General features: G+C 35.6%; 1 pseudogene; it reads left to right on the top strand.

Moving 5' to 3' along the window:
• Positions 1–651: 651 nt before the first annotated feature.
• On the top strand, positions 652–6,239 carry LOC107774416 (E3 ubiquitin-protein ligase RHF2A-like; annotated as a pseudogene).
• The last annotated feature ends 2,293 nt before the right edge of the window (positions 6,240–8,532 follow it).

Raw genomic sequence — 8,532 nt, 5'->3', positions numbered from 1 at the left:
ACCTAGCACGTAACTAACTGTTATAGGGTACTAAAAATAATCACATTAGTTAACCAAAGTTTTAGGTAATCAACTAATATACGTTTATTGAAAAATAAAAAACTAATGTACGTTTCAATTGGTTAAAAAAAAAAAAACTAATATATGTTCAACATTTGTTTGCAAGATTTACAAATGCAAAACATGACTCGCTGGGAGTTTTTCAAACAATACGTGTGGAGTAGATGCCTTTTTTTTTTCGAATTTAAACGATAATACAAAATATAATTAGATGGTAAATTTTTTTACATTATATATATATATATATATATATATATATATATATACATAAATAAAACTCTATATTGTACTCTACAGGGAGAGCCTCTGTAGGTGTTGGGTCGATTCTCACTATCTATTTTTCTTTTTGCCTTTTATGGTTAGTTATAGTTATATTATGATATTTTTCATAGTAGATCAATAACAAATAACATAAAAGTTAGTAAATAAAATATAGAGAGATATTTATAAAGTCTTTTCTTCGTAAATTATAAGTAGTTCATGTAATAGAATTTTTTGTTCATAAAATTATGCATGTACAAAAATGCATTTTAGTAACTTAATTTTTTTTATCGGTGCTATTTTATAAAGCAAATTAAAGGCAAAGGTAAACGTGCCTTCCATTTCTATTTTATATAATATATATCCTTTTTTGTCTCTCAAAATTCTAGGTTCCTGAAAGGGACCTTAGCGTTCATTCTCATCATCTCTGAGGAACAAATTTTCTAACTTTACAGGAGGTAAAATTTTCCTAATAACAAAATTCAATCGTGAAAATTTTCTATTTTGTTTGAATTGGTGTTTATTTGCTTTTAATTGTGTGAGATTATTCTTTTTCTGATTGTTATAAGTAATTTGTTTGAAGTGCAATTTTTTCTGGTGCTCTAGGGCTTTTTTCTTATACCGAATTTAAATACGTGAAATTTCACAGTTTGTTCTGTGTCAAAGTTTGCATTTTTATGGGATTTACTTTTGTTTGAGAAAATTAAAGTTTCATTTTTTATTTGTCCATTCACAGATTTAAAATACCCATATGATGATATTGTTGAATTAAGAAATCCCCATATAAGAAATTTGCATTTTTTGGATGTTATTTTTGTTGAATTAAGAGTTTATTTTAGAAAGAAAATATTTATTGTCTATTCATTAGTTATAAAGTTTTCTTTTTTATGGTTATAGAGGAAGCTAATTTGTGTGATGAGATTAAAATTTAAATCTGGCTATTTTTGGGTGCTTAAGGTTTTGAGAATGGATGAGGTCATGAAAACAGAGGATCATTTGACATCACCTGCAGCTTTTGTGGAAGGTGGAATTCAAGATGCCTGTGATGATTCTTGCAGCATTTGCCTCGAGGCTTTCTGCGAAAGCGATCCTTCTACGGTGAATACTAGTGACATTTCGCGTATTGTTAAATGTTTAACATAGCAATGTTTTGATGCTTCAATTTTTTTTATAATGACGTGCTAATGCTTAAGATATGTGTTTTTTTCTTTCTAATAGGTAACTAGCTGCAATCATGAGTTTCATCTCCAATGTGTCCTGGAATGGTACGTAGATGCAAAAGTTTTGTTTACACTATCTTTGCTGTTTTCGACAGTGTTTAGGCAAATAGATTGATATTGTGTATCTTGTTTTTTTCCTTTATGTGTGTGTGTTTTGGGGGGGGGGGGGATGGTTTTGGTAACAAAATGTGAGATTGAATAGCAAACATACAGGTGGAAAACTTGCTTTTTTGGCTAGTTCCAAAATGAGCCAGGGAAAGTAGATGGCTTGCTAACTCATTTGAGCAAATTATGTCAATGTTACCTAACAAGGGAGAAGTGTATTGTGTATACACACACGCGCTATACAATGAACAAGGGAGAACAATATAATCTGACAAAAGAATAGGAGTGGTCTTTGAAACGTGATAGGTGGAACTAGATGTCAGTGAGTCTGTTGGTGGTTGTTAATGTTATTTCTATGTGGCATTGGCTTTCTGTTATTTACAACCATCTTTTAGTAGTTACTCAATGCCATAGATTCTCTAGCACATAGTTTTTTTGCACCAGCTTCATTTAGGATTTTGTCTTGCTTTCAGAAAACAAAAGGCATAGACTATGCACTCAAACAATGAGCCCAAAGCAATCCTATGGACTTGTTTTTTTTTTTGGGGGGGGGGGGGGATGGGAGTTGCTAGATATATCAAGTGATATTTGCTGGAAATATTCAAATGGAATACAAATGAGGCATTTTTTATTTGCATAATTAACTTGTAGAAGGGAGAAAAACTATTGCAAACTTTGGAGCTTGTGCAGCTCTGTAAAGAAAAGTGTTATATATACAAATATCACTTGATATATTATTTTGATTTTCTAGATTTACTTTGGTATTGAAGTTTAATAAGAATTCACAAATAATTACTTCTAATCTACTATCCAGGAAATGAACCCTTTATTCTAAGGAAAAAATTGGCGAAACTTTGTGTGGAAGCATAAATAGATACTAAGAAACAAGATTCTCTTCTGCTGTAGAGAATTGCTGGTTACAGACTGTTCCTACTCCTTGCACCTAAAATATGTTACAGAGGTTGTTAGTGAGAGTACCATGCCGTCTTAAGTATTATTGTTTTTTTGTCATTTATTAGCGTTATTTGGTTTATGCTTCTTAAGTAGGTCTAGATATATAACGATTGAGAGCTTAAAATTACTATTGTCTTTATGGTCAAATATAGCAGAATGATTAGATTTACCTAAAGAGGAAATCAAGAAGCTATTTGCGGAAGAAACATCTGTCAAGCTTTAATGGGAGACAAAGCATCTAGTTACATGGCTTTACTTTGGTGTTTTTTCACTATTATTGGGAGGTGGAATGTAAGGATATTGTGGACTGTATGCGGTGGGGGAGCTAGAAATTCAGCAAGGAGATTCAAAAAATACTAGAGTGTCCCACCTAGAATATGAACATGTGTTCGAAAGCAACTTTTGAACCCCCTTTGGCACTACACTAGAGTCTTCTCTCATTTTAAGGGGATTCAACCGTTCAAATATGACCAAGAAAATTCGATTTTGTCCTATTTGCTAAGTTGCTCGGACTCGGGTGCGGGTGTCCGATACGGGTGCGGATCTAGAGGTCAGATCCTTCATGATCTAAATTTAAAGATTCGGGGGTACGGATCCAGGTACGGATACGGATGCGGGGATTCGACAAAAAATAATTCAATTATTTAAAAATAGAGTTATATATGTCTAAATTATGAGACATTATGTGGAAAACTTACAAGGTATTCCGAGAAGGAGAAAATATTGAACAAGAATAGAATTTTAGAAGGAGATAAAAGGAAAAAGACTGACAAAGAATTTTATATATACAAGGTATTCCATTTTCTTCCATATCACCCTAGCTTTTGTTTTGTTTTCAAAAATCATTGTATCTGTCCCAAATTTCTCTGATAATTTTGGTCAAAGTACCCAAAATCGTTTGACCAGATCCGACACGGATCCTACACCCATACCCACACCCACGTCGTGTCGACACGGGTGCGGCACTGAAAGTGAAGAGTCCGAGCAACTTAGCCTATTTGTATAGTACAATTTTTCGGCAAAGGGGATTAAGTTGAACCCCTTTCCTCCCTTTAGCTCCATCCCACTGTATGAGTCACTTGAATGAAAGTGGTGATTTGGAGGAAGAATATTACCCTTTTTTTTTTCATAATCACGATCCTTGAGAGAAATGTTGTTTTGGACATCAAGAACTTCAGACCGTTTGAGGGGCAATGCATGCAAAATCATTGCATAAACATTATCTGTCAGAGTGAGACGTGTTTTAAACAAGCTTATTAATATCTCAGAAATTGTCTTTGTTGGGAGGTGGGAGGTAGACCCTAGATGTTGTTCTTATTACTAATGAGGTTGTGAACTCAAGACTGAGTAGTGGAAAACAGAGAATTCTATTCAAATTGGATATAGACAGGGCGCTGAATTATGTGAAATAGAATTTCTTGTCGTACATATGACTACTTTTTTAGTGAAAATTATGTCCGATAAAAGAATTTGAAGAGAAACTGTGCGAAAAAATGTTTCTCTGTGCTCATCACCTTTCGTCCACCTTTTTTGGTTTTACGTGTCTACATCAGAGGCCCTTGCTTCTCTACATCCATGTCTCATTTTTTTGAAAGAACATAAACATTTTATGAACCAGTAAAAACTTTTAGCATCTACTGTTTAGAGAATATGCTGTAGAGATGCAGTACAAATACCCCCCTCCCCCCTCTCTCTCTCTCACCACTCTATTTCTGGTTAAGAGTTATAAACATTTCTTTTTACGCTAGGACACCTTTGTTGAGGAGGTTAATAACCTTTTGTTGGTTTGTGGTGGGTGGGGGGGTTAGATGTGGCTGGCTTACAATAACAACAACAAACGCAGTTCAATACCACAAGTGGGGTCTGAGAAGGGTAGTGTATACGCAGACCTTACTCGTACCTTGTGGAGGTAGAGAGGATGTTTCCGGTAGACCCTCCGCTCATGTAAAGCATAGTCACAGCTTAGTAAAGAAATACAGTATAGGGAAAGTCACGGAAAACAGAAAAAGTAGTAACAAGAAGCAGTAACAACATCATGATAATAAGATAACCGAAGCAAAAGAGCTGGCTTGTAGATTGATATTTATTCTGGAACATGAAAAGGAAATGATTGAGGGACTATACATGTTATGAGGAACATTGATGCATACAGTCTAATTAGTTTTTTTTTAAAACAGGTGTCAGAGAAGTTCTAATTGTCCAATGTGTTGGCAGTCCATAAGTCTGAAAGATCAGATGAGGTTCGTTTGGCTTCTTTTTTTCAGTCCATATTTTTCATGATCCTGATTCAGGGTATAGCCTTTACTTGTCTTTAATTGACTTCCCTCTTTCAGTCAAGAATTGTTTGAGGCTGTGGAACAAGAAAGGAACTTTAGAGTTAATGCAGAAAGAAATGCTACACTATTGCACCTTCCTGCGCTTGGAGATTTTGGATTACAGCATGTATGTGGCCATCTTAAAGGATAAGCATTTTTCACCTGTCATTTGATTTATGAAGTTTCACAAGCTAGCGCGTTGCATTTACCTCTTTCATTGCACTGCAGTTACCTGTGGATATTGATGATCCTGAACTTGAAGAGCGCATTCTTCAGCATTTGGCTGCTGCTGTTTCAATGGGAAGGGCTCACCATGCGGGTCGAAGGGAGGGCTCAAGAAATCGCTCATCCACCAATGACCGCCCACAATTTTTTCATCCTTATTCCTCTCCTACCGCTTCTGTTTCACCTTCTTCTGCGGGATCAAATTCTGATCCTGCTGCAGCCACAATACCTGATTCTTCTCTTTCCATTACCCCCGGTAACAGTGAATCAGCACGACATATGCCTCATCTTTCATCAGTTCAAAGTAATCAACTTTCTGCTTCATCATCTCGATCTGTTCTGAACCCAGCCACAGTAAAAGGAATATCTATTGGTGATAGGTAGTAATGGTTTTCAACATATTTTCAATTTTATGCAAACACCGCTTTATCTTAAATTGGTTTATATGATGTGCTAGATTGGTTAACACATGCAGAATTTTTTTTAAATCAGCTTTCATTTGTTTTTGGGTTTTCTGTCTTTCTAGACACTCTTCTAGTTCGTCTTTGACACCAAGCCAAGGGAGAGCTGGACCATCAGACCTCCAGTCACTATCAGAGTCCTGGAAATCTCGATTTAATTCTCTATCAATGAAGTATGAAATTATGATTGACTTCACTCAAATTTATTTGTTCTTAATCTTAGCAGTTGTGCTTGTTTTGTGTTTCTTGTCTTTGTAAGCCACATTATATATGGTCTTATTTTCCAGATATAAAGAATCAATCTCAAAGAATACACGAGGGTGGAAGGAGAGATTGTTTTCTCGAAGCTCTTCAATGCCAGATGTTGGTTCTGGTAGGAGCGAGGCGAATGCTGGAATTGCTAGTCTATCTCGCCTGATGGAACGCCTTGAAACTCGAGAAAATAGTAGAGTTGGTTCTGTTGCAGTTACTAATATAGTGGATTCTTCACACACACTCCAGAGAGACCATGGTAATATGAGTACTCATCTTGGAAATGGATTGAACAGAAACTCAACAGCTTCTGCTGCAAGTTCAGCTCGGAATTAAGTCATCTATTTAAGCATTTACCTGGCATCTGTCCTCAGCATTTCATCTTTGAATGTAAGTCATTGCTTCTGTAAAGGGACATTTTCTTTTCCTTCCATGTCTTTCTTTCCTTTTTTGTGATTTTCCTTGTTTATAGCTTTAAAAGTGCTGTTTCGTTATTACTTTTGGTGATGTTAAAAATGGGGTCACTGTCATTGTCGCTATTGTTCTCACTGAATAAAAGGTCAAGAAGATACATGATCATACACTTCGCTTATTTGACTGAATGTTACTTTGGTAGTAGTGCGTGAAAAAATTCTGTTGGTATTTTCAAATGGAGACCAATTAACTGAACCAACTCCATTTGGTTTTAGAACTTTTCAATATTAACTCTTTCAAAACAGAAAGTAACTTTGTTTGATTTGAAAATTCATCTTGTTTTCGAAAAACAACCCAAATAGTTGTCCTGATGCCAATAATATATATTTTTATTTTCTGAAACAACTACTTATTCCAGGACAATCCAGATATAAATGTTCCAATTTTCCTAAATTTTTTTAGTGGTTGCATCATTAATTAATTACTGCCTGATTGGTAGTTTGGCAGATCTATAGTTGCCCCACGAAAAATGTAGGAGAAATTCAAATGTGAAACAATACATTAGCTCTAGTACATTTCTGACTCTTTTTTTCACTATTCTGTCTTAATTTTTTACCTTGTGTCTGGGAACTTAAGCCGGAATGGTGTCTTAGAATCCAAGTCTCAAGTAGGAATGGTGTCCTAAGTCAGAAAATTAGAGTTTTCTACTCTTTTGTGTACCACTTGTATACTGAGATTTCCTCTCTCCTCATGAATACATTATCTTAAAAATATATTTAGATAACGTCACCTACCTGGACCCCCATCATCACAAGGAGGATAGATACTTCCTGCCTTCTTGGAAAACTAGGGATTGCTAACTTGGCAACTTGCCTACACTTGTGGTTTGTCACTCGCCCTGCATCGAGTACAGCAAGTGAAACTAAGGATTGCTAATCATCCTACTTCTTGCTTTGTCCCTTGTCCTATATTGAGTGGAGCAGTTCTTGCCATTGGCACCTCTTTGCCTTTGTTGCTGATCGAAGGTCTCTTTTGGTTGCTTAAAGGCAAACCCCTAAAAGAATCTAGTATGTAGTATAAACTTGCATAAGAAATGGACCTTTTCACTCTTATTCTGCTCATGTGTTATGTGATGTTCGCTTGATTTAAGGGATTCTTTTTTCATTTGCAGGTTATTAACTTGCCGGGGTTCAAATATGACATGCTGAGGACGAGATCTCTTCCTTCAGTCTTTCCAAAGGAGCAATAGCAGTTGCAACATGAATGTGATTTGCCTGTATATTTGTTTATATACGTTAACGTGAATCGAATGTTGAAACATATCACTAGAATCTGGTAGAGATCCTTGTGTTGGATATTTACAAGATACAACGTGATATATTGACACAATTTTGTAGTTTGTCCACAATAAATCATTCCATAACTCCGGTCCTTCACAAACGACCCCGAACTTAGGAAAAATAAATAATTCATGAACCACTCGTAGTTGCTTTAGGCACGCTTTAATTAATTTTTCGTCATGGTTATGGATACGGCTCTCATGGCATAATTATGACACGTAATCCCAAACTCAAGTGCACGTTCGCGTGACTTGACCCCAACTTCAAAGAATCATAAAATCAATATGTCGTAAATTGCGGGTGCGTTTCACAGTAAAAATAGTACGGGCTAGCCAGTTTTTGGGCTGGTAATTGAAAAAAGCAAGCGTTTGCAATGTCATTAAAAAATAGCCACTATTTTGCTGCAACACGTAAAGTTCCAGCATAATATACTGGAGATTGGAGCACCTGTGTATGAACTTCTAGCATATTATGCTGAAACTCTAGCATACGAAAAATTTCAGTATAATATACTGGAGATTGGAGTACCTGCATGAACTTTCAGATTCAAGAGTGGGAAAAGACATTTGGAAAGAAAAGAGTGGAACTCTTACGTTTCAATTTAGGAGAGGACACATTTTATAAAAAAAACTAAATGTGTACATTCGTCAAATGATGGAGGATCAGAAGTCTAATTCGGTGTTTTGCAGTCCAGTGAAGATTTGTGTTTTTCCCATTCAGTTCAGAAAGTGTACGCACTCGATTAATCCGAAACTGAACTTAAAAAATCCGATCCAATCTTAGCTTATTTGGATTGGATTTAAATTGTCATTTCTTCAAACCAAAATTTTTATATTCAATCCGAACTGTCCGAACGCCCACCCAGCAATACATATCTTTGAGATGCCATCTCGAATTTTCCCAGTTGTTGTGACAAGGTGCTAGA

This window comes from Nicotiana tabacum, chromosome 24 (genome assembly GCF_000715075.1).
Source record: "Nicotiana tabacum cultivar K326 chromosome 24, ASM71507v2, whole genome shotgun sequence".
Classification (NCBI taxonomy): Eukaryota; Viridiplantae; Streptophyta; class Magnoliopsida; order Solanales; family Solanaceae; genus Nicotiana; species Nicotiana tabacum.
This window is presented reverse-complemented; position numbering and strand designations above follow the sequence as displayed.